The 24,468-nt window shown below is 32.6% G+C and overlaps 1 non-coding gene across 1 annotated transcript; it reads right to left on the bottom strand.

The window, feature by feature from the left end:
- Positions 1 to 17,380: 17,380 nt before the first annotated feature.
- On the bottom strand, positions 17,381 to 17,454 carry Trnat-agu (transfer RNA threonine (anticodon AGU)). Its single transcript has one exon. It is a non-coding gene; the product is annotated as a tRNA-Thr (tRNA).
- Positions 17,455 to 24,468: the final 7,014 nt, after the last annotated feature.

The raw sequence follows: 24,468 nt of genomic DNA, 5'->3' as shown, positions 1-24,468 counted from the left end.
TATGTTTCCTTATTTCTAATCTTATATGAATGATAAAGAACTTACCTGAGTGGTTACATAGACATTTACTTTTCAGCTTCTTATCATTACTTTTTAGACTTTTTATCCTTATCCTGCAGATTGGTCTAAGACATTTACCTTCAGTTTCATATGACTAGTTTATAAATAATGGACATTTTTCTTTGTATTCAAGAAACTTTTCTTACCTAGGGTATGTGACTAAACCTACTTGGGTGGGGATCAATGAATATCCAATATGATGCTTTACCTATTATGTCTTTATGCACTCAAATTTGGACTTATTATAGATGTTATGTCATGTTTTGATGTTATCATTTGAACATTTATGTCTTTATGCACTCCAATCCGGACTTATTATAGATGTTATGTCATGTTTTGGTGTTATCATTTGAACATTTATGTCTTTATGCACTCCAATCCGGACTTATTATAGATGTTATGTCATGTTTTGGTGTTATCATTTGAACATTTATGTCTTTATGCACTCCAATCCGGACTTATTATAGATGATATGTCATGTTTTGGTGTTTGATGTTATCATTTTGAATAACTTTATGTCTTTATGCACTCCAATCCGGACTTATTATAGATGTTATGTCATGTTTTGATGTTATCATTTGAACATTTATGTCTTTATGCACTCCAATCCGGACTTATTATAGATGTTATGTCATGTTTTGATGTTATCATTTGAACATTTATGTCTTTATGCACTCCAATCCGGACTTATTATAGATGTTATGTCATGTTTTGATGTTATCATTTGAACATTTATGTCTTTATGCACTCCAATCCGGACTTATTATAGATGTTATGTCATGTTTTGATGTTATCATTTGAACATTTATGTCTTTATGCACTCCAATCCGGACTTATTATAGATGTTATGTCATGTTTTGATGTTATCATTTGAACATTTATGTCTTTATGCACTCCAATCCGGACTTATTATAGATGTTATGTCATGTTTTGATGTTATCATTTGAACATTTATGTCTTTATGCACTCCAATCCGGACTTATTATAGATGTTATGTCATGTTTTGATGTTATCATTTGAACATTTATGTCTTTATGCACTCCAATCCGGACTTATTATAGATGTTATGTCATGTTTTGATGTTATCATTTGAACATTTATGTCTTTATGCACTCCAATCCGGACTTATTATAGATGTTATGTCATGTTTTGATGTTATCATTTGAACATTTTATGTCTTTATGCACTCCAATCCGGACTTATTATAGATGTTATGTCATGTTTTGATGTTATCATTTGAACATTTATGTCTTTATGCACTCCAATCCGGACTTATTATAGATGTTATGTCATGTTTTGATGTTATCATTTGAACATTTATGTCTTTATGCACTCCAATCCGGACTTATTATAGATGTTATGTCATGTTTTGATGTTATCATTTGAACATTTATGTCTTTATGCACTCCAATCCGGACTTATTATAGATGTTATGTCATGTTTTGATGTTATCATTTGAACATTTATGTCTTTATGCACTCCAATCCGGACTTATTATAGATGTTATGTCATGTTTTGATGTTATCATTTGAACATTTATGTCTTTATGCACTCCAATCCGGACTTATTATAGATGTTATGTCATGTTTTGATGTTATCATTTGAACATTTATGTCTTTATGCACTCCAATCCGGACTTATTATAGATGTTATGTCATGTTTTGATGTTATCATTTGAACATTTATGTCTTTATGCACTCCAATCCGGACTTATTATAGATGTTATGTCATGTTTTGATGTTATCATTTGAACATAAATATTTTTGTCTAGTTGTTTTCGCAACCATAAAATGTGAAAACAATAACCAGTTGATAATATCATAAATTATAAAATAATCGTCCTACAGAGGGAGAATATATATAAAATTCCAACAGTATAAATGTGAAGAGACAATTATGTTTTGTAAAAGAGACATTTGTACGGTTTGGATAATATCATATTTTCAAAAACAATAGTTATTCATACTCGTTTCATTTAAAAATAAAGCCATATGGAAAACATATAACCCGCTTAGATGTGTGTTGTTAATTAGTGAGCATTGACAAAATCTCGCGTCAATATTGTGAGAGTGTCAAACATTGCAAGCTATTATCTTCCCAAGGCATTCCATGGGTTTTTGCTCTGTATCAATATCTTCATATTTACGACACAAAAAAAAAAAAAAAAAACCAATTGCCGTCTTCAGATCATGTCAACTCCCCATGCCTCCACCAAACAAATTATTTCTGTAAAGTTTTCGTGATGGTCTTTATTAATTTTGTATTCTTAAGAACAAAAAACAGGTTTGCGTATTGGGCATCTTTTATTTTGTCAGCAGTATTCACGTGTCTTAAAACAGAGTCTGAATTAAATTTCTCTTTAAAATAAATAAAACTTCTATAACTTTCAACATATACTGCAATAGCAATGATCACACAATCATATATTTATAAAAATAGCGCGACGATAAATGTATAACAATCACGTCCATACAACATAGTTTGAAGCACAGATATTTACATTGGAAAGTTCATCACTTACATTGTGCATTTTCAATTCAAGTATAATGATATTTAACACAGAAAATATTTCCTTTCATATTTCAGTCTATGAAGTTGTCTCCCTTCCAACAGTCTGCTCTCAAGACAACTCTTCTATGGTATTTGTACTGCATATCCGAGGCATTTCTCCACTGAACTTTGATGTCTTTATAATTTTACTCCAGTAAATGGTCAAACATGACAGAACTATATATTGCCCTGAAGAAGAAACGCGATGACGACAACCATCATCACCGATAATTCACAACATGAAGAATTCAAGTACTCAATAAAATGGAAGCATGTATATATAGAGGATCTTTCATGAGTGGTTATGTCATATGAAACTTATCAAACGAGTTCAATAATTTGATACAAGGCTCGTCGCATATCAAATAATTTAATGAGTTTGATAAATTTCATATCACTTAGTCACCAGTGTAAGATTCAATTTTTCACATAGCTTATATTAATAGAAATATAAACAACACCTTAAACTTTCGTCTCTAAATAAAACAGTAAAAATACTGCTCGGATGTGACATTTCCATCTGCTGAAAAAATCGTGCGACGTCATACATATTATGACGTCAAAACTATGTGTGACGTGTTATTACACGTGAGTCTTACGATCTTAATGACATGGCAGTATGACATGGTTGGACGGGCCAGATATGTGATAAAAATACATGACATTAGGATTCCTTGGAATTAAGCCCTTGTTGCAACCTTGATAGGAATGTTTTGATAAAAAGCTGGAAATTAAGTAAAAGTAGACGAAATTAATTGCATATGTAATTTTGTCCAATGCAAATATATAAATCTTCCTTTACCAAAATAAGTTTTTCTATAAAAGTATGTATATTATTCACAAGAATCCTGAGAATTACATAATGCATACCTATACAAACAGAGACACTTATATAGCGACGTCTGTTAAGGTGCATATTAGTTATTTCCGGATATTAAGCATTAATGTTCAATACATGTCTTACGGAATGAGGTCGTATAATGATGGGAGTGAAAAAGTCCTGAGGATAGGGTAAGATTTCTTAAGTAAAAAATTGGAATGTTATTCAAAGATGCTCCACCGCTGACAAATGGTATTTTTTCACTATCAAAAACAGGAGCAGACGATTTAGTATTTTTCTTCAGTTACAAAAGTTACTTACTTTACACCATTACCACCATTGAAAAGTTTGAGCTTCTAATTTTATTTTAAGTTAAAAATACAAAAAAAAATTAATTGCATCCCGAAAAAAATCTGTGCCATCTATATGGAATGAAGTACTGATTGCCCATTCACCAAAGGCAAAATGAATTATTTTATATTATTTTTTGTGTTAATTAGACATATATATACCTGATTAAACACCAATTATTGTTCAAATAATGAATATCATGCTCTGTCGGCGGTGGAGCATCTTTAATTTGGAAAAAAGTTGATAAAGCAAGAGTTCATAAGACACATGCATTAATGGAATAAAACATAAACACAAACCGAAACAAATAAAAATCTTAAATATCAATTAATTCATTACATCTTAGTTACATATACTTAGTTCAGTGAACTTACGATAGTCATTGGACAGTAAAATTTTCTATTTTTAACAAATCTTAATTCATAATAAAAATGGATCTAACTACATGTTGTTCATGCAACTATTATCATTGACAGTATTTAATATAAACTACAAAAGACGTAGTGGACTTAAATACGAGTTTCTAAACAAGAGGGTCTTTGAAATGACAGTAATCGCGCGACTCATGAGACATACAATAAATATAGACAATCATACTAATTCAGATTCTCATATAAAGATAGTCATCATCTTCTCTCTAAAAATTCTTTACTAAAATAAATAATCTATGAAAACCAAGATAGTAAACTAATTTGATTTTTAAAAAAAGCTTAAGCTCTAAATGTAATAATAATTTGATGTCAAATAAATGTTTAGAGCGACGAGTTGCTTCCCTTCTCCCCAATTTCTGTAAAGTTCAGAAATGCTCCCAATCTTATAGCAAATCTGAGAAAATGACATTGACACAGAAGTCTAACGGTACCTTTGCTTAATTTTATCGTTAATAAAATTAAATGATTTGTTTGCGTTTATACTTATCTTTTATATTGCATTATGATTTATTATATATTCCTGGGTGTGCGTATTTGTAAACGAACGTTAGCATATTTTAACAGTTATGGTTCAATAACATTCCGTATAAGATAGGGCAACGACATAAATTAGTGAGGTTATCCTCATATTTATAAAGAAAACTGAACACTACATACTGATAGTGAAGATGTTTCCAAAATTTGTTTTCCAAGCACACTAAGCAATTTTTGTAGTTTTAGTATTTACTTATTTTCAAAAGTAACCTTCTTTAGATGCTGAATCCCAAGCTTCCTCTTCCGGAACGCTTTACTACCTCACGTTATTGATGTTTATGGCATAATAACCTATTATCCATTATGATGTTACATTAATTCTTGTGTTATATACAGGGGTTAAAGAAAAATAGGTCATATACATATTTTTCTATTCCAGGAAAAAACAAGTTTTTCATAATTGTATTGTTTTGTTTATAAAAGTTGATGTTAAAAAATGAAAACTGGCGTTTTATGTCTTAAATTTTTTCTTCAATTCTTAATTAGTTTGATTTTAAAGTTATTCTTAAAATAACTAATTTTCAAAATACGACTGACACAATTAATTACAATCAAATTGTACAGATGAAGAAATCATTAAAAATATATACGAATACTCGTTGACATTAAATGATGACATCATCATTGTGACACTTGTAATGATTGTCATTCTTATCCATTATCGTTAAAGATTCCCACACATGTGAAATATCTTCCCTCGTAACAGAGAAAGCCTTACCTAACGTTCAAGGTTGACACTCATAAAATTACACAAAGAGTCAATTTTATAGCGGAGCGTCATGTTTTCTTGTTTAATGAATAGTGTGTTAGATCTGTCACATCGGGATGAATCTGATCATCATAGGAAGCAATTACTGGCGCCTAAATTATTTCCTTTTATCACTGATATTCCACAAACAAATATACCGTAGGTGTTGCCTGTTACGTTTGCTCATTAAAACGTCTTTATATGGTATTGAATAAGTGTTTAAAAGCACAATAGGTTTATACAGTATAGAGATAAACAGAGTTTAGACAGGTGGTATACTTTAGTACAGGTATGCAGACTAAGAAGAAAATACCATTAAGTATGTAGAACAAACATCCTTAAATGAAATAAGAAAAGAAATCTTACAAGATTTATAATTAAAGAAGGGATATGTGCGAGTTTAAAATATTGACACGATCTTCAGTACATTGGACTTACTATGTAGATGACTGTCAATAACGTTACTGAGACTGGTCTGACCAACTAAAGCTAGCCAGTTTTTTAACAAAATAATGGAAACTTGAAAATGAAAAATAAGAACTACATTCATACAAAAAATTTAATTTTCATCTAATGTTAAAATATCAAACAGGTTTTAGACGAGTTATCAAAGTTTATAAGTTTCCAAATTAAAAAAAAATATTTTTTTGAAGTTTTAAAAAATTCAAATTTGAAATTGAAAGCTGACAAGACTTTAAACATTCAACGGGGCAGTGCCCGTACTATACGTATATATACATATACATGTAAGCACTAGTTCCGCACAGGTGTCCGTAGACAATTACTTTATGAATTGTTCGTTCACAATAGACTATGCCTCCTCACACTTCCACACCTGCGAGTAGAGTCGGGGCCCGCCAGACTGGCGCCAGCCATACACTTAAGTACTGTAAAAATATACACAAACCAGCTAGCTAAGTACTGTTTTCTGATACATACTATAGTGCCTGTAAAGATTACCACTATGCAGTTTTTATCTTACAATATTAGCCGGATTTATAATGTAATCCTAAAATTACGCTACAATCTCCACTGGAGCGGCCGCTGTAGGCTGATTAACTGGTAGAATGTGTTCCTACACGTAGAAGGCCTGTTGCTTCAAAGATCATTTTTATTATCTGTTTGAAATTTAACTTAAAAGGATAACGCTTTATAAAGAAATTTTGCATTATTTATTTTATTGACATCAAAAGCTTTTTTAAAAATAGGACCAAAGTTGAAAAAGATACTAACACAAAAACAAATAATAAAATCATCGTAGTTAATAAAAAAAAACACTTTAAAATAATCACAAACAAATCATTTTGTACTTTTGTACTAAAATATCATGAATAACTTCGATTAAAAATATATATACATCCGGAACCGCAGCTTAATTAGGCTGACAAAATCTTTGATGTAAGCTTCTGAAATAATTGCGAGTCTCTGATCCTAAGAATGAATATTCCAATAATAATATCAATCATTTGATCATTTATATATTTGAACACCATCTGTTATTTTCAGTCACAAAACGCAAGACCAAAATATTCGGTTACATCAACTTTAACGAGCAACAACAAAGATGAGATACGAAACAGCCGCTGTAAAAAACCTGATTTAACATGAATACATATGTGAGGCATTTTCATTTAGTTTAGAAAACCTAATGAAACTGACATCCCCTACTAAGTAATGAGATTCCTATACGATACAATAAGGCCCACAGTGATTGATTATTCCAATGAAAAGATAACACAAACCTTCACCCCCATCTACACTCACTATGTCATAAGCACGATAACGACAAAACTTTGGGTTTTGTTAAATACCGGGGAAAAATAACTGATATTTCGAGTCTCTTGAATAGCGAAGAAATACTTCACACATGAATTTACATGGGTTTTTTCGCGTTTTCCATTCTTTTCTTTGCTAGTAAACTGATTATAGAGCCAGAAGGAAGCATCGAATAACGATATTGATTTCTTACTGGCCTTTTGTATGGATCACAATATCCTTGACAAAACCTGAAAAGGACTGTTTTGTCAACCAAGTTTCACTTTGATTTCTGTCGTAATTGTAACTGATTGATATAGAGTTATGCCACTATGCGAAAATAAGCATTTTCAAAGCAACACCATATGAAAGCAAAGTAGGTGACGAAGTTAAGATTATTTAAAAACAAATCAAACCCCAAAAACAAAATGAATTAAGCAATGTAATAAATCAATTAACCATTTGTCATAACTTCAATATCAAACGTAATCAGCCAATTTGAACTGAACTAGAAAGGATCATCGGATACCAGAGAGCACGCTCGCTAATGCCAAATATATTAAAATGAACGGCATTAAAAACAGAAATCGTATTTCAATCATTATTAAGTTGTATATCATGATATCATTTCAAATGATATGTTCAATAACTCCATTGAAAGAATGAATCGGTTGAATAGTTGAATAGTCGTTCTACCCTTAATTAAAGATTTACACAAGTATATATACGCAAATTAACATGATATTTTCATGTTATTTCTCCATCTAACATTCCATCGCTTAACTGACCTTTAATGATCAATTACGTTTATTGAAATGAACCAACCAAAATTTATTGAAATGAACCCACCAAATTAGAGAGTGCTTTGGTAAGTTGTGATGTCACACTCGAGTGTACACAGTGAACACCTGACAAAACTTTAGCCTTCAGGTATCTGACGGTCAGAGTGGGAGGAAAAATATGAAGTAAACAAGTAATATTTACGAGATTTTGATAGAGAGACCTTTACGGAAGCTAGAATGAACTCGTCGTGTTATTTTCAACCCTCGGGGAAAAGAGTTATCTGACATGTCAAATCTGTCTATCTGTAGCAATAATCGCAGGGAACTCGAACTCGTACAAATATGGATTTTATCTACAATTATCATATTGTTCTATCTAACTGTCAGGCAGGGTTATGACCCCTCTGAGTGGAGGTTATGACCTCACAGAGTTGGGTCATGGCCCCATATACTACATCAGTGTTTACTCTTCTGATAAAAGGTTCAGGGTACAACATTCTATGGGAAAATAAAACAATAAAGATTATAAGTTTCATTGTTTTTTCTTCATGTTCATTTGACATGCTTCAACTAAATTTATGTAAAGAATCTTAATGTATGTTAATTGATATCTATATGAAAATAATGATAAAGGGGTTTGTACAACACAATTAAAAACTTTAATGTTAATTATTATAATACACCATTGTGCCGATTACAAAAGAATTCATACATAAAAGTAAAGAAATAATAACTATTATTGATAGACTATTTGATAATATAATCGTGATATAATATACACATGAATGACCGACACCGCTGGCTCCAACACCAACTCACAAGGGGTATCGTATTTACAAAATAAACAATTAGTATCAACCGTGACGGATTAATAAAGAGAAGGCGACACCTAGGCTGGATGTGGACAGGATTGATACCACAGTACCAGGTGAGCGTCCCCTAATCTCAACAGCACAAGGTGTGAGATGATAAACAAAACGATGGACGGACTGTGGGAAATCCGGAAATGGTCGCTTTAACTGACGGCTCGGGCAATAGACTTTACTCCTAACACACACGTGTGTGTATTAACGCTATCAAAGCCTGGAGCGGTTTTGAGTGTAAGAATGCATGTCAAAACTCCAGTGATAACATGTGGTCGGATCTCGCCCCAGCACAGGTGCTCCGTAGACAGACTGGCGTCAACTGCGTTAGGCAGACACTCGTGTAAATAGCAGGGCTCGCTCGGCTAAGGCACATAATCAACTTCTCTATAGGCCTTTTGTACACGCCATTACAATACAGATCGTAAGCAGCTGTTTCAAGTTTTTATGACCGACAACAAGATTTTTTCAGGTGGAAAGGTGAAATGCTATTAATTGATTCAGTTAAGTTTACTTAGAGTAGATATTTATCCTTTTGATAGGCAGCTACAATTTTATTTGACTTTATGGGCCCCTTCTCAGTTCCCGACAGCCACACCGGTACTTTGCTCTGAAAGATGATACGCACCGTGTCAATAATTGCCTTGAAAAGAAAATAATTATTGATACAGTGATTGTATGCTTGTATCGGTATGTGAAACCGATGGTAGTGACAAGTTACTGAGGCCTGCGCCAGCTGTAGACGGCCAGTGTGGGAAAATCAACCAGTCATTGATACAAGTAGTTATGATAGCTATGATAAAGACTCTAATAGCCCGATAAACGGTTTATATTGATCCTAATTACTAGAGGAAGGAGAGAAGGGGTAAATACCACGGAGATCCGCATCACACTTAATACAGCGAGATCACAGCGAAAAACACCTCCATCCCTGTACCCATACATCAAGTTATGTCATATATGTAGCTTCCCTGAATACCATGCATATGACCGTTACTGTTAAGCTCATTTATCGTTACAAACTTGTGTAATCACACTAGAATTATAGCTCCTAAACGTCCAATACACCAACGGTATTATTTATGATTTATAACAAATTGATGGTACTATATTATCTTAGGAAGACTTTGTAAAATGTCATTATTGTCATGTTTGTAAATATTTCAGAATCAAATCTGATTTAATGCCAAAATATAAACGAGGATCTAGTATATATAATTATTTTATTTGTGATTATAAACAGCAACAAATACGTATACATGTGTTTTGAAGAATTTATTCAATTTTGATAAAGCAAGAAGAATAATACATAGATGTCAGATTTTTTTCTAACTTACAGTTATTTCATCAACGTGCATTATACGCAAATTCATACAAAGCAAAATTATCAATAAATTGAAATTATTATCAAAAATTATTGCAACATATCTGTTTACTATTATTTCTAAGATCGTGAATAAATAAATGTTTTTTAAGAAATTTTGGCATTTGATTCTAAACCCCCATTAAAGTCAACATTTTATATATACTTAGAATATTTCATTTCATAAGGTTAAGTTCGTATTTTACACACCTAAGTAGATCCAATGAAAACATTGTTTTACTATCATTAATCTCGTTATTATTAAAAACAATCAGGATATAATTGTAAAGTTGTAACTGAAATAATCTCCTGGCCCTATTTATTGTTCTGGTTTAATAATAATACAATTTTTGAGGTTGTTTTCTGACATAAAACATCACAATGCATTATGTCATATTAAAGCATTGTATGAAATATATGACAGTGACGGCTTGTGGTCCGAGAGCGAATTCTCATTTGTCAGCACTTATCACCGGTTTGAGGAGATGTGAGGTCAAGCTATACAACCGTTTGGTCTCTTGTAATGTTACCTGCCTCATTTTTTTTCTATTTCGACGTTTTCGACCAAAAAAGCATAAAAAGTAACAATTAATAAATCTGATAATATTCTTGACAAAGTTTCTTTAATCATGCAAATTTTCCTAATAACATTTTCATTTTTGATTTTGTTGCACTATGATTGAATAGTTACTTTCAATTTCACCTTTTTTCAATTATTTGATTCAATGCAAGTCATGCAAGCGATTAGTACTTTCGTCATTATTGAAGCAATTGCTAATCTTACTCTCCATTTCGAAGAAATTTTTAATTTGACGCGGGTAGCCCATACAGTCATTCAATATAAAACAAATAATAGAAATGTAGAACTTTTCTTAATTGATGTTATTTAACTTAATATAAAAGCACACATCACGAACATACCATATCGTTAATAATGATTAATGCAGCATTCACAATCTAACTTTTAACTCATACAAAATTTCGAAAATGCCCTTAATCTGTCTGACTTCTGGTTGGTGTTACATTTATTCCCTAAAATCATTCGAGACTTGCGCCGAAATAATTTATATAATCTCTACAGAAAAGCAAACATTAACGCAATGATATACCTACTTAAAGAGGAAACATTTATTTCTTGCCAAATATAAACATGATATAAAAACTGCACGGCGCCATGTGCAAACTTTGCATGTACATTACATCACTCGGTGTCTGTAAGACATTGTTTCAAAATTAGTCATCTATCGGTGAAGTAGTTATTTACATATACAACATTTAGTCTGCTAAGTGGATTGGTACAAAAGTTTTCAAACAGAAAATAAAAATTTATGAGGCTACACTCATTTTTATTTACGATTTATTAATTGATATGTTGTTTTACTAAATCAATATATGATGTCAATGTTTCTGTTATGACATAATGGCAGCGTCACGTTTTCTAAGTTGTTAAGCATATAAGAAAAACTGGGGTAATAAGAGCTAAAACGAAAACTGTATTCTGCATACAAGTAACGAATTATTATGCAATTATATTCAAAGAATTGCAGAAATGTCTCGCTATCATGCAACATAGCAGCATGCATTAATACCTTATATGGTAAGAAACCCAGACGACACGTTACCAGAGTACAGAATATGTGTCGTTTTTTCCACACCCAGTGACCTCTATGTGAAAGAAGGATACACTTTTTACACTAGTTATGATATGATTACGTGTAATTGAAAGGTAATTGGCCGGCTGGCGCCCTAGGGTGTAAATACATCTATCTGTGCATATGTCTAATGAAAACGAGAACAATTACTCTCTATGCTTGGTTTGCACTCTGGAACCCGCTGCATGTCACTAGCCAATATGTTTTGGTATTAAAACTATCTGTGTTTTGGCATTAATGGCCAGTATCCCGTCTGTAATATACCTAATTTAAAATAGATGTTGAATTCTCTATTGCTTCATTTAAGTGTTTGACCAAAAAACACATTTTAGCAATTCGTTTAATATCATATTCATTAATGTCTTTAAACTCGAATAATGAGATTACTTTGAAGCCTATACTTTCTGCTCTGTATATCTGCTGGTGTTTTGAATATATTTTATTTTAAAATATAATGGTCTTTCTTAATACAATGCAATGCTTAATCTAGTATCGTTTAATCTCCAGTTGATGGGGCACATGTATTACCATTTCGTATGTAAGATTTGCTCCAACTGATCTTACGTTTCGGACAGACTAGTTAGCCAGACTCGCAATTATGACTATTAACACAGCAAAATTTAAAAATAGACTATAAACTTACAAATTGGTTGATTTCTAGGTAAAATAATAATTAATAATGTCACGCCCCAACGACGCAACATATTAAGACCTCGTCATATCCACCGTCTGCCATCCAGCCGACGTTGCACTAATCCACTAAGCATAGAGCTCCAGCAGCTGCGGACGAACAAAGATTCTGCTAATGCCATCAGCCAGATTCGTCTGATTTTCTCTCGCTTGCATTTTTCCTTATCTGGACTTCAAAAGATCGCACATAGATATACTCAAACAATGCAGGTGTACCACATGTTCTGTACGGGTCCATGTTGTGCTCAGATGTTTTAAAGGAGAAATTTACGGAGATTAAAGAAAGAAGAAGGAACATGAAATAAAGATGTTAATAGCAGATGCGGCTATGTAATTTATATTATTATATAACACTTATTTGAACTACAAAATGAATAGCGTTATTTATATAACCAAGATATGTTTTAGGAGCTGCAAAATCAGTTGGATTAAAATCTAATTAGTGTTTTTAACACCAAGGCTATTGCAGTCTACACTGGTAAAAACAGTGTATTAGAATGTTTGTTATACATAATACGAATAATTTTCGTTTCAATGATGTGAATTGTTTGCAATAAGATCGTGTCTAGAACTATTTAGAGTCATAAAAAATGGCACTCTGTATGTATTGATTCTTTATCAAATATTAATACAACACTTCAAGCTTTATATGAAGAACTATAAATAGCTATAATAAAGTTAGATGAACTGTAATCACGCTTTGAAAGGAAGCTTCATGGAAAAAATCTCCATGAATCTTAAAGATTAAGGCATATTAACAAATACTCAATTTGCTTCTTTTACTTGAGGAGAATATATAATTTTATTTCGTTATAAATGGGGTAATTAGTATGTAATATCATAGGGACCAAATCAATATACTATTTGATTTGATTAAATGTAAATTGCATACTGAAGAATACTGAGAATAGGACCAGATGAGCCTGCATAGCAAACGTCTTCTGCTTCAAAGAACGCCGGTTGTCATTGAAATCAAGGTCAAAATGGTCCCGTGGTAACTATGATTATCATAATAGAATCAGAGGTATATTAAACATTTAATTAGTTTAGCTTTATGAAGCATGTATTACGAATACAAAATAGTGATGGAAATACATATTCGATTCGACTGCAGAAATAAAATACAGACTTTGTCTCCGAAAAAGATACATGGTCGTTTTTTAACCTCAAACGTATTTTATTATACAGCAAATATCTATATTTTTATATATGCAAAGAATAATTAACTTGTTAAGTCTTCTCTTGTAAACAAGACATGAATATTGTATCACAGACATGACAAATCAGGATATGATCGTTGCTATACTTTTATTTTGCTAAATCTGCCATTTGTCATTAAAACCATACCAGATGTTCAATAAAACAAACTGATAACTTTTTATACATATTAATACACAGATGTTCATAATGCAGTAGATAGAATGTAGAAATGGTTTTATTGTTGTTGCTTTGATGACAAATAAAAATAATTAAGCATCAAATAGTACGAATCGTTGACATATTTCAGTTGAAATGGCAAATGTCATCGCGGACACCACAGGGTGAATTCTGATTTTTTTTCAATGAATGCTGAATTCGTAAAAATCATAAGGGGGTTTGTTTATAGAATGGAAGCACGAAAAGACGAACAATTATGAAATAGACAATAAATAACACCAAATATAGGTAAGTTTATTATAATATTTATAATAAAAAAGACTAACTTTATATCATGGAACTATAAGATAAATAAACAGAATTACAACCATTATAATGAAGAAAAACAACTGATACAAACAATTCAGATGATAAATAAAAGTTAACATATTGACAAAATCATTAGTAATGTGGAAAATACGTTTTATGAAAATATCACATTATGTATTTTGTTAAATATATTGTAAGTGGAGATATATCAGAATGTGTTATTGAACACTATGATTTGTTTGTTATTTTCGTTCATTACTATTCCTAACTACGTCATAATTAACATAATTAATGTAACTCTACTTGTAGAAAACAACGCAAATATAAATAAATTATTGATAAATGGTAAATCATTGTTCATTTCGGTTATTATCGAACAAAAACTTTAATAAGTGCGAGTTATTTGACACAGAGGAGGTGAACATATCATAATAATATAGGAAAGTGTAATGTTTTAATGATGTAAAGACTTTAAATCTATGATTTAACATGCCCAATTATAATGTTGCTAAACACCCATTAATGCAGTTTAATTGAATATATTTGTTTCTATAGAGGCGTTAAATACCTCGATGTGATTAAATATCTCACGCAATCGGTGTTATAGTGTTAGCGTAACATGCCATTCAGCACCGAATTACTTATCAGATTGTTCAGGCAATGAAGCGTGTGCTATATGGCGACTACTGAACACGATCTGATGGCTCGACATGTAAAAAAACCACAGACCAGTAAATACCACAGACTAGTAAATACCGCAAAACCAATACAATTCAGATACAATCGATAAAGACCACATCGATTAAGAAAACTAGACATTGGAAACTGGGTCGTTTAACCGCAAATCGATAATATTTCAGCCTTTTTGAAAATCAATTTATTGAAAGAAACATTGTATGAAATACATTTCGTTATGATTTAATTCCATTTTGATTCAATTCAATTATTTCAACATTTAGCTAGGTGAAAAAAAAAAGATTAGAGCATTAAAATACAAACAGTATAATTATTAGTCATTTAGAAGATATTTTGCAATACAATTAAGATCAAGTATTTCATTGTAATTTTAGAACAATCGATCAGTATAGTTATTATAATCTAAACACAACCAGTAAAGTTATCATAATTTTGAAGAACTATTCAGTATAATTCTTATCTTTTAGAGTCAAAGATATATAAAGCTATTTCCTTTTGCATTAAAGATCTATGTATTGAATATTTTCGTCATGTTTACAAACGTTTAAATATTATTTGAAATTAGTTATCATCTGAATGAAAACACGTCCGTTTTGTATTCATTACATGTTTTGAAACGCACAGCAATTAATTCATGGTAAGATAGCTAAGAAGATAGAGAATGAAAAGGCATGCAATCATGACCTTACACTAATGGCATTAAAATATGCACAAAGGTTTCATTCGTCATTCGTTTTACTTGCCTTATTTTTATTTTATTTTTTAAGCTTGATTTTCCAAGAATTGATATATTATAATGATTTAAATCGTTTGCCGATGTCACGAAATCATTTATTTGGATACCTCAAACTGTCATAAGCATAGGTAAACACTGTTGTGTGTCGTTACATCCTTTTTCAGGTATACCAGTGCATTTGCCTGTCGTCTGAGTGACATGTCAAAAAACATCTCTAAAGTGTAACGTAATAGCTTATAGCTATTTGTTTCCAATTTAAAATTTCATTAAAACAGATGACTGGGGATATCGGATGTTACCATATTTAAAGAGAAATAAAATTTTATACGTCTACCCCACCTGGAGCAATGAATAAAAACCGTCTAATCAAATTACTATCCTATGTAAGCTATCAGAAAACGTCTGTAAAACAGAGACATCTTGATCTAACTTAACAGGTAAATAGATCAGCTTATATTTGATTCCAGCTTAGATTTCACGGACGGGGAAATAAAATATTAAAACAAATAGATGATTTTTGTTCCTGGTGCCGAGTTTATTCCTGCTTGGATATTTGTATCAACTAGATCTTATCTAACCGAACCCTTTTGTCGAGTTTATTTCTGCTTGGATTTTAGTATAAACCAGATCCTAACTCACTGAACTATGTTAGGATACAGATTTTAGTGTTATTTCTTATCAGTCATATATTATATGGCTCGTAATTTTATTAAGACATAATTAAGTTCAAATTTGCACCATTCCACCGGAATGTGAAGTTAATGACGCCAAAGTCAGATGTGTTTTCTTCCCATACCATTTTTTTTTTGGGGGGGGGGGGGGGGTGGTTCTTATGTTTTACTTCTTCCTTAATGAAAAAAAAATATTACGACATATTTGTTTTTTAATAAATTATTAATTAGACGTTTTGTTTTCTTTTTCAGAAAAGGTTTTATATTTTAAAAAGTCCCAAGACACATTTTTCGTTTATCCTATAGCTTCTAATCGCTGTTTAAACATTAAATATCCATATTGATAAATAAGCAAAAATAGTCTCCGCACAATTTCAATTGTTAAAATTCCGACACACAGGTTTGAATTCCGAGTATACCTGATGGCCCCGAGAGCCAACTACAAGTACACACGTGCGGAACACTAGGCTTGTGGGAATAAATGACTACATAATACCAGTGTCGCCAGTCTGGCTGCCGAACACCTGAGCGACTCGTAACTGACTGTACATCTGTGAGGGTAGTATTTCAGAGCCGCTATCTGTTGAGTATGATAGGGGGCAGTCTGTTGGAGACGCACTGGCGGCACTCGAGTGGGCTAGGGAGTCCACCTGGGCACCACAACCAGGCATGCTCTACAGGAACCTTTAGTGTATCAGAAAGTGAATAGTATACCGCCAGTTAGCAGGCTACGAGATTTATCTTTGTGAGATATGTAGAGATATATTAAAGGAATTATAAACTGATATCAGAGGGTGGTCAGACACGTCCAGTATAGAAATATAAAGAATTCAATATAATCGAGCTCTAAAATAAAATTGCAAAACGCAAGAAAAAAAAACAGTGAAAGTTAACAACAAACAAAAAATCATTAGATGCATCATAAGAGGAACCCAGATGTTCCTGAAGATAAACTCTATTTATTGCTCCATTATGCATTATAAAGAATAACAAGGCTCCAGAGGGAGTCGAACCCTCGACCTCCAGTTTACTAGACTGGCGCTCTAACCAACTGAGCTATGGAGCCGATGTAAGATATAAGGTATGATCAATATATGAAACTGATATAGACAACAAAATAAATAATGCATATACATGACAGAATTCAGTCCTTTTTAAAGTAAGAATAAATGCATGTTTTTATGCTGTGTATTAGCAGTTTGCATTCCGTTTTATTTTAGAATGTTCTCACTAACACGCAACAAAAAGTGTCGCGATGCAAAATAAACCAAATCTAATAAAAATAAATCCAAAGAATGTTAATCAATTGATATCAATTCATTTCTTATTGTGAGGTAAACTATCACATGAAGAATACCCGTAGTTTAATTTTGACCAAATATATGTGCTTATCTTAGATTTTTTCGAAAGAAAAACACAAAATTGAAAATAAAAAATCTCTTTGATTATGATACTTCACTCGCATGCCAGAATATCACTTTTGTGACAGAATGTTCCAATTTTATAAGATGTTTTTAGGAATAAAAGAAAACATGAAGCATTTCTTGTGGTTTCAGTAATCAAATTTGGTGTTTAAAAGATTATTATGACGTATTTGAAACGCTTTGCTTCGCCAGATATAAGCCACACAAAGAGTAAACGATTGTTTTGTACTTTCAATACATTAACGTTTATTTCAAAGCTTTATCCATGAAATCGTGTTCGACATTTTAATATAAAAAAGTATATCAGGTAAATGTGAATAAGCCATCACTTTTAAATCAATTAAAAAAACAATGATTTTAATCTAAAACTTCTGTTTACAACAAATACGTTCCTGTTTGAAAGTAAAAACGTAAACTAGCTTTAATCAATCATTTTCATTTCATTTCCATTTAAACCATATAAAAACATTTCTACCGAAATAATAAGAATACTTAATCAAACAAGGGTTCTGATTGAAAAATCAAATGATGAATACTATATTTGTCTTGTTGTATTTGCGTGAATGTGGTAAAAGTTGAGCGACAAGTGTTATATTTAACTCTGTAAGAGTGGTAGTGAGTGTTCCCTAGTGTGGTTGGAAACTATTACATTACGTAGAAGCGTGGAAGTGAAGGGAAAAAGGATTTACACAAACTATAAAGGAAAAACCTCACACTTTGATTAAATACAAATTGTGGTAAATTATTAAAATTACAAACGAAAACAGACACATGCTACAATTCAACGTATAAAATGCTAAAGGATGTGAATACACCGAACTGAAATTATTCTCAGATGCATTTACATAGATAAAGAGTATTTATGTGGTGAAGTGCTATATCATTGTCGCCACGTCTTCTGATAAGTTTTATTTTTGATAATATCTTGTCATCAGTTCTAGCCATACATTAGATAACTGTACTAGCTGTCTTGTCCCCCGTCAAAAGACAGCACTTAAGGTTATATAACATTTATTATATCCCTCTCTCGGTATCATCTGTACTCTACTTAGGTGTCATGTTTAGACGGCGCTTTTGATAGATACATTAGCTGAATTCTTTAGAATAACGTGCCATTAACAGTCAGTGTCATTTAAGAACGGCGTCCCGTGTATGCAGCGTGTTCCGTTTGTGAACTGCGTTGATTATTTGGGAGACTGCAGTATATTCATGTTGTGTCTCTTTGCGATGGTCGAACTTTTACCCTTTTTATAGTGCTATCTCACTGAAGCATACCTTCAGAGGCACTCGCAATTGTTGCATATTGTTTGGAAACATTTGGCGAGAACTTTCTCCTCCTTCATTTATACACAACCTCTGGAACACCAACAAGACGAAATTACTAGAGACTCTTGCTAGACGTTTGGGTGTATAGGTTTCAGACTAAATCAGACTGATCGACTGAGGTGCTCTCATTTACTATCCTTTGTGGTCTCATCGCGTTTTCTCTTTTGCAAAAAAAAAAATGGTAAAATCGAGCGAAGTAATTCTAATTATGAATTACTTTAAAAAACAATGTAACTATCAGGATCAATTGTTGTACATGGTGTTATGTGACACAATATTAAATCCATTGTTTGTTTGTTTAATTAACTTCCGATTAACAGCCATGGTAATGTAAGGACGGCTTCCCATGTATACGGTGCGAAGTGTGTAGGAAGTGCGTGGTGCATGTTTTGGGAGACCTAGAAGAAGCATCATGTTAGCTATTAAATTTTCAATCCAGTTTCTGATATGATACATCTCTAATTGTTATAATGGTTTTTGTACAAACATGCTTTCGGAAATTGTTGTCGTGTATACGAAACATGACTTTTCCGTCGTAATAAACGCGTAAGTAGATGCTAATAGTAGAGGAAAGTAATATATATTATTGGTGATATTTTGTGGCATTCTTCATCATGTTCATAACGAGCATTGTATAAAGGTCATTGATATTAAGTAAATAGGCCCCAGGATTATAAAACGGAAATACAAAGCAATCTTTATGATGATCATATGTCGTGGAATCAGGATTTCGTTACCTTAGCATTATGAAACGTGCATTAAACCGTCATATTGTGCCCCCGTCCGTTTGCACGTGTTTCGGTAACTAGGCTTGGCTTCCATGGTTGGCCATATAGGCTAGGCCTAAAGGAAGCTATGATGGTACCCCTGGGGAGTTCGTTAGCCTCTTCACCGTACTAAATTTGACATGACCAGGTGCTCCCCAGCTCTACCATCAGTGCGAACTTGTTGGCATGACGCAGAGACATACGTGCTAAATGGTTTGCCAAATTTTCTATGATAAATATCCTCTAACCGAAACAGGACCTCGGTATCAGAGCTTCCGCACATGTTGGTTATCACTCATAGAACTGAAACACTAACGATTAGACGTATCTACAGGTCATCAAACGGCCTGTCCATTTCTCTTAGTGCCAGGGTTAACAGAATCAAACAGTACAAACATTCTTAATCTTCTGTTTACAGCGCAGCAAATGGTTAGTTGGTATCATCAGCTGCCAATATACCGTGATAAACACTGATGAAGCTATAATATCCATTTGTTTTGCCTATGTCCAAAAGGAAATTTCGTTATAAAAAAAAAACTATGAACTTTGACGTTAATAAAGACGAATGTCAATGCACCTACATATGCAGGCACAGCGTCCACAACTCTGAGTTTTGAATAAACGATAGCATTCAAGGGAACACGGATTTTGAAATACCACTTAATTAACGTCATTAATTTTTTTGCGAAATACAATTTTACTTATTGTGAACCATATTCTTGCCATGTTGTAGCATAAGATCCCAGAAAGGGTGTCTTCATATAAGGCTTTAAGTAGGCATTAATTTCGTCTTAACTTCTAAATCTTTGATATACTAGTATCTATGTGTCAATACAAGGCAGTGGACTCACAATAGGTGCAAGTGAATAATAGGTAGTTTTTTCGCACTTTGGAAAGTAAAGAAACAAATTGAGATTTTTTTAGAAAGAATGTGATTGTCTATCCTTTCTTTATATGAAAATTATGCCAAAAAAAGATCACGCCAAGATTTACAGCATGCAAATTTTCAGCAAATTCGTACTTACCGTTTCCTTATTACCCAAATCGCGGTTATAAGCGTGTTGGTTAACCGTGTAACATTTCGTTCAAGAACGATAACTCGTTCTTTCTCTTCATTCAATATGCTGATACAACAGATACAAAGTGATTTTTCCGTTACATTTATTGGTTCTTTTTGCTTCCGCATGGATAAGTCGAACACACTACAATAAATAGGGTCTGTTTATCTATATCTTAAAACTTCGTTGCATTATCCATTGTATTATCATTCATAATACCTTCCCTTATCCCGCATTGGTTTTAATATTGACCACTTTACAAAACTTAGATATTCCTGTATATGTATGTATATCAAAGTTGAGAATGATCAATGGAGGAAAGAAGGATGTCTCTTCTACCTCAGTTCTCAACAGTATTTACAGGAAGGTAAGACCAGATGTGTAAGATCATTGAGGAAAGAAAACATCTCCTCTAGCCTATACCTCGGTTCTCAAAATTATATTTACAGGAAGGTATGGCCAAGTGAGTATGATCACTGACGAAAGAAGGACATCTCCTCTAGCCTATACCTCAGTTCTCAGTTGTATGAGTATGGTTACCAGGTAATGTATGGTCACTAAGGAGGGAAGGACATCGCCTCTAGCCTCTATCTCAGTTCCCGGCAGTATATTTACAGGAAGTTAAGACCAGGTTGAGTATGGTCACATGGTAATGTATGGTCACAAAGGAGGAAGGACATCTTCTCTAGCCTCTACCTCAGTTCGCAGCAGTATATTTACAGGAAGGTATGGTCAGGGAGTATGATCACTGACGAAAGAAGGACATCTTCTCTGCTCTATACCTCAGTTCTCAGCAGTATATTTTTAGGAAGGTATGACCTGGTGAGTATTACCACTGACGAAAGAAGGACATCTTCTCTGCTTTATACCTCAGTTCTCAGCAGTATATTTACAGGAAGGTATTACCTGGTGAGTATTACCACTGACGAAAGAAGGACATCTTCTCTGCTTTATACCTCAGCATTACATTTACAGGAAGGTAAGACCAGCACCTGTGTCAGGTAGGGCGGCCTTTGAACTAACCAGATGTGTATCACATCCAGTCATTCATTACATTACCGAAAACTTCGTCTAGTTAAACCCAGCTGTTTCTTCCACAGGTGATACGGAACACTCGCATATTTCCTTATGAATTCCCCAATTCGTTTCTCATTTCTAATGAATATAAATATATTATGTTTATCGCAGGTGCGAACACACATCAAGGGCATTGGCTCCTGACCTCTGACCCGATTAGATTCCATTAATCGATGGGTATGTTGTTGGTTGTGTAGATCGATCAAAAGAACTATAACTGTGTAAGTAAGAGTACAACTGTGACATGACATTCACCGACAAACACATCCCTTTGATGAATTCTAATGTTCATATATATATTTCAGATTTCTTTAATAAATTACTTTCATTCACACACAAATTTTGGTCATTAATGCTATATCTGTTGTCAGTATAATCACATACTCAGGAAATTTTCTTAATCGTTGGAACGAGCGTATCCAATCATATATAATTTATAAGAAGATCATAGTAAAAAGTAGTAATGTGTTCCCAATGCATACACGTCTTTTGCATAATTATATGAGCCAATAAAATACATCGATTCACACAGAATTTATGTCAAAAGGATAAAGTACAAAGTGTAAATTTGCAGTGCTCGAAATGTGTTATGAATAAAAATCGCATTTCTTCTTTGCTACAAAATACACGAAAGTATTCTCCCCAAAAATACAAAAAGAAAAGGTATCCATAAGAATCCATCTGATAAGAATTATTGTTATACCGTGGAAATGTCAAACAGGTCTCGCTTAATATGTCTTTTTTCCTTGCTTAAGATACTTTGTTTTAACAATACAATGCATCTCCATTACATCATAATTCATTGTAATGATCGACATTGAATGATTTCCATTTGTATCCGCCATCATCAACTCTTCTGTCGTGTAATCAGTTTAAATCTAAAAGTAAAGTTACGTTTGTTCTATGTTTTTCCATATTAGTAATATTTGTTGAATTTACATTATCTTATTTTACGTACCCTACACGCATTATTTGATTGAGGATTTCGTACTTTATCACTACAAAATGTAATATTCCTGATATTATGGTCTCAGTAATAATTGTACGCCAATTATCATGCCATTTTCAAATACTGACAACTTCTCCATGCATTCCTCAAGAAAAATGATCAGGACTTATGACATCGTTTGTGTTTTAGAAGCTTCTGAATTGGTCTTATCTATGTTTACTGCTTGGGCGTCTTCTAGTTCCATTGTGGTTTAACCTTGTCAATTAACAATGAAGTACATATCCCTTTCATTCTATTTACTCTATTCCTGGTTAATCAAGCGTATGAATTACATAAAACCACTTTTAGTGTGCTTATAAATGTATTTTAAATATCTCGATATGCTGCTTTTGGCAAGACAAAACGTGTCACTATTTTATAAACGATATTTATTCTTGTCAGTATTGGGGAAAAATAGGCAATACTGCAGGTAAAACCTTGTTAGCTCTCGGCACACGCTAATTGACACAGCCCTTTACCACACCTGGTTAGAGAGACTTTTGTCCCAATTAAAATGTGACGTCTCCCTTTACCAACCTGTTAGAAGGTTGAGATCGGATAATTTACATCCCAATGGGAGCAAATTATGAAAACATTTTGATGGGTACAGGTGATAACCACACAGGTGTAATACAGGTGTAGAACTACAGGTAAATAAAAGGCTACTGACACGCTATATCAGCGAAGTGACACCGAGACTATTGTAGCGTACTCAAGCTCGTACATTCTACCTTTATGAACGTGTGAAATATCCTCTCCCACCCGTATAATGCTTATTTACCTGTGTAGAAACGAACAGGTGCATCAAACAAACATTGAATATCATATGCAATTCTAAATGCATATAGATTATATTTCATATCATTTTATTATCATCTTCTCTTAATTGAAATCACAACAAATATTATTACCTTCAAAAAAGTAGGCTTTATTTCTCATTTTCTGTATGTGAATATAATTTGTTTTCATATTACGGTGAGCTTTAGTATCTAATCAGAATTTTATAATTATATATAGGTGTATAAATAAATAGAATTAATAAATTATCTCTTGGATTATAAAGCTGCCATCAGCTGTGTTTTGTAATGAACACGTGGTACGTAGATAGGTGTGCTGTACTTCAGATGTTCCCGGATCCTATGTAATATCCATGGAATACGTGTTCTGAGAAAAAAGACAACAGGGTGATATTAAATTAAACATGATTTACAGGGTGTGGATAATTTGTCAAGCCTACGTGATTAAACATCAAACTATAACACCACGAATGATTAATGTTCTTGTTTGTAAACATACTGAAAATAGGATGAAAGTGAAATAGTTAAAAAAAATATATATATATATATTCTGGTGTTATGTCGGTCATACGGTGGTATGAAACCGAAATATATTTGGGGCTTTCCAAAATTCATGGCAAATTTCGAATTTATGACGGTTTTT

This window comes from Argopecten irradians, chromosome 6, assembly GCF_041381155.1.
Source record: "Argopecten irradians isolate NY chromosome 6, Ai_NY, whole genome shotgun sequence".
Classification (NCBI taxonomy): Eukaryota; Metazoa; Mollusca; class Bivalvia; order Pectinida; family Pectinidae; genus Argopecten; species Argopecten irradians.
Note: the sequence above shows the minus strand (reverse complement) of the source record. Positions and strands in the feature narration are given on the sequence as shown.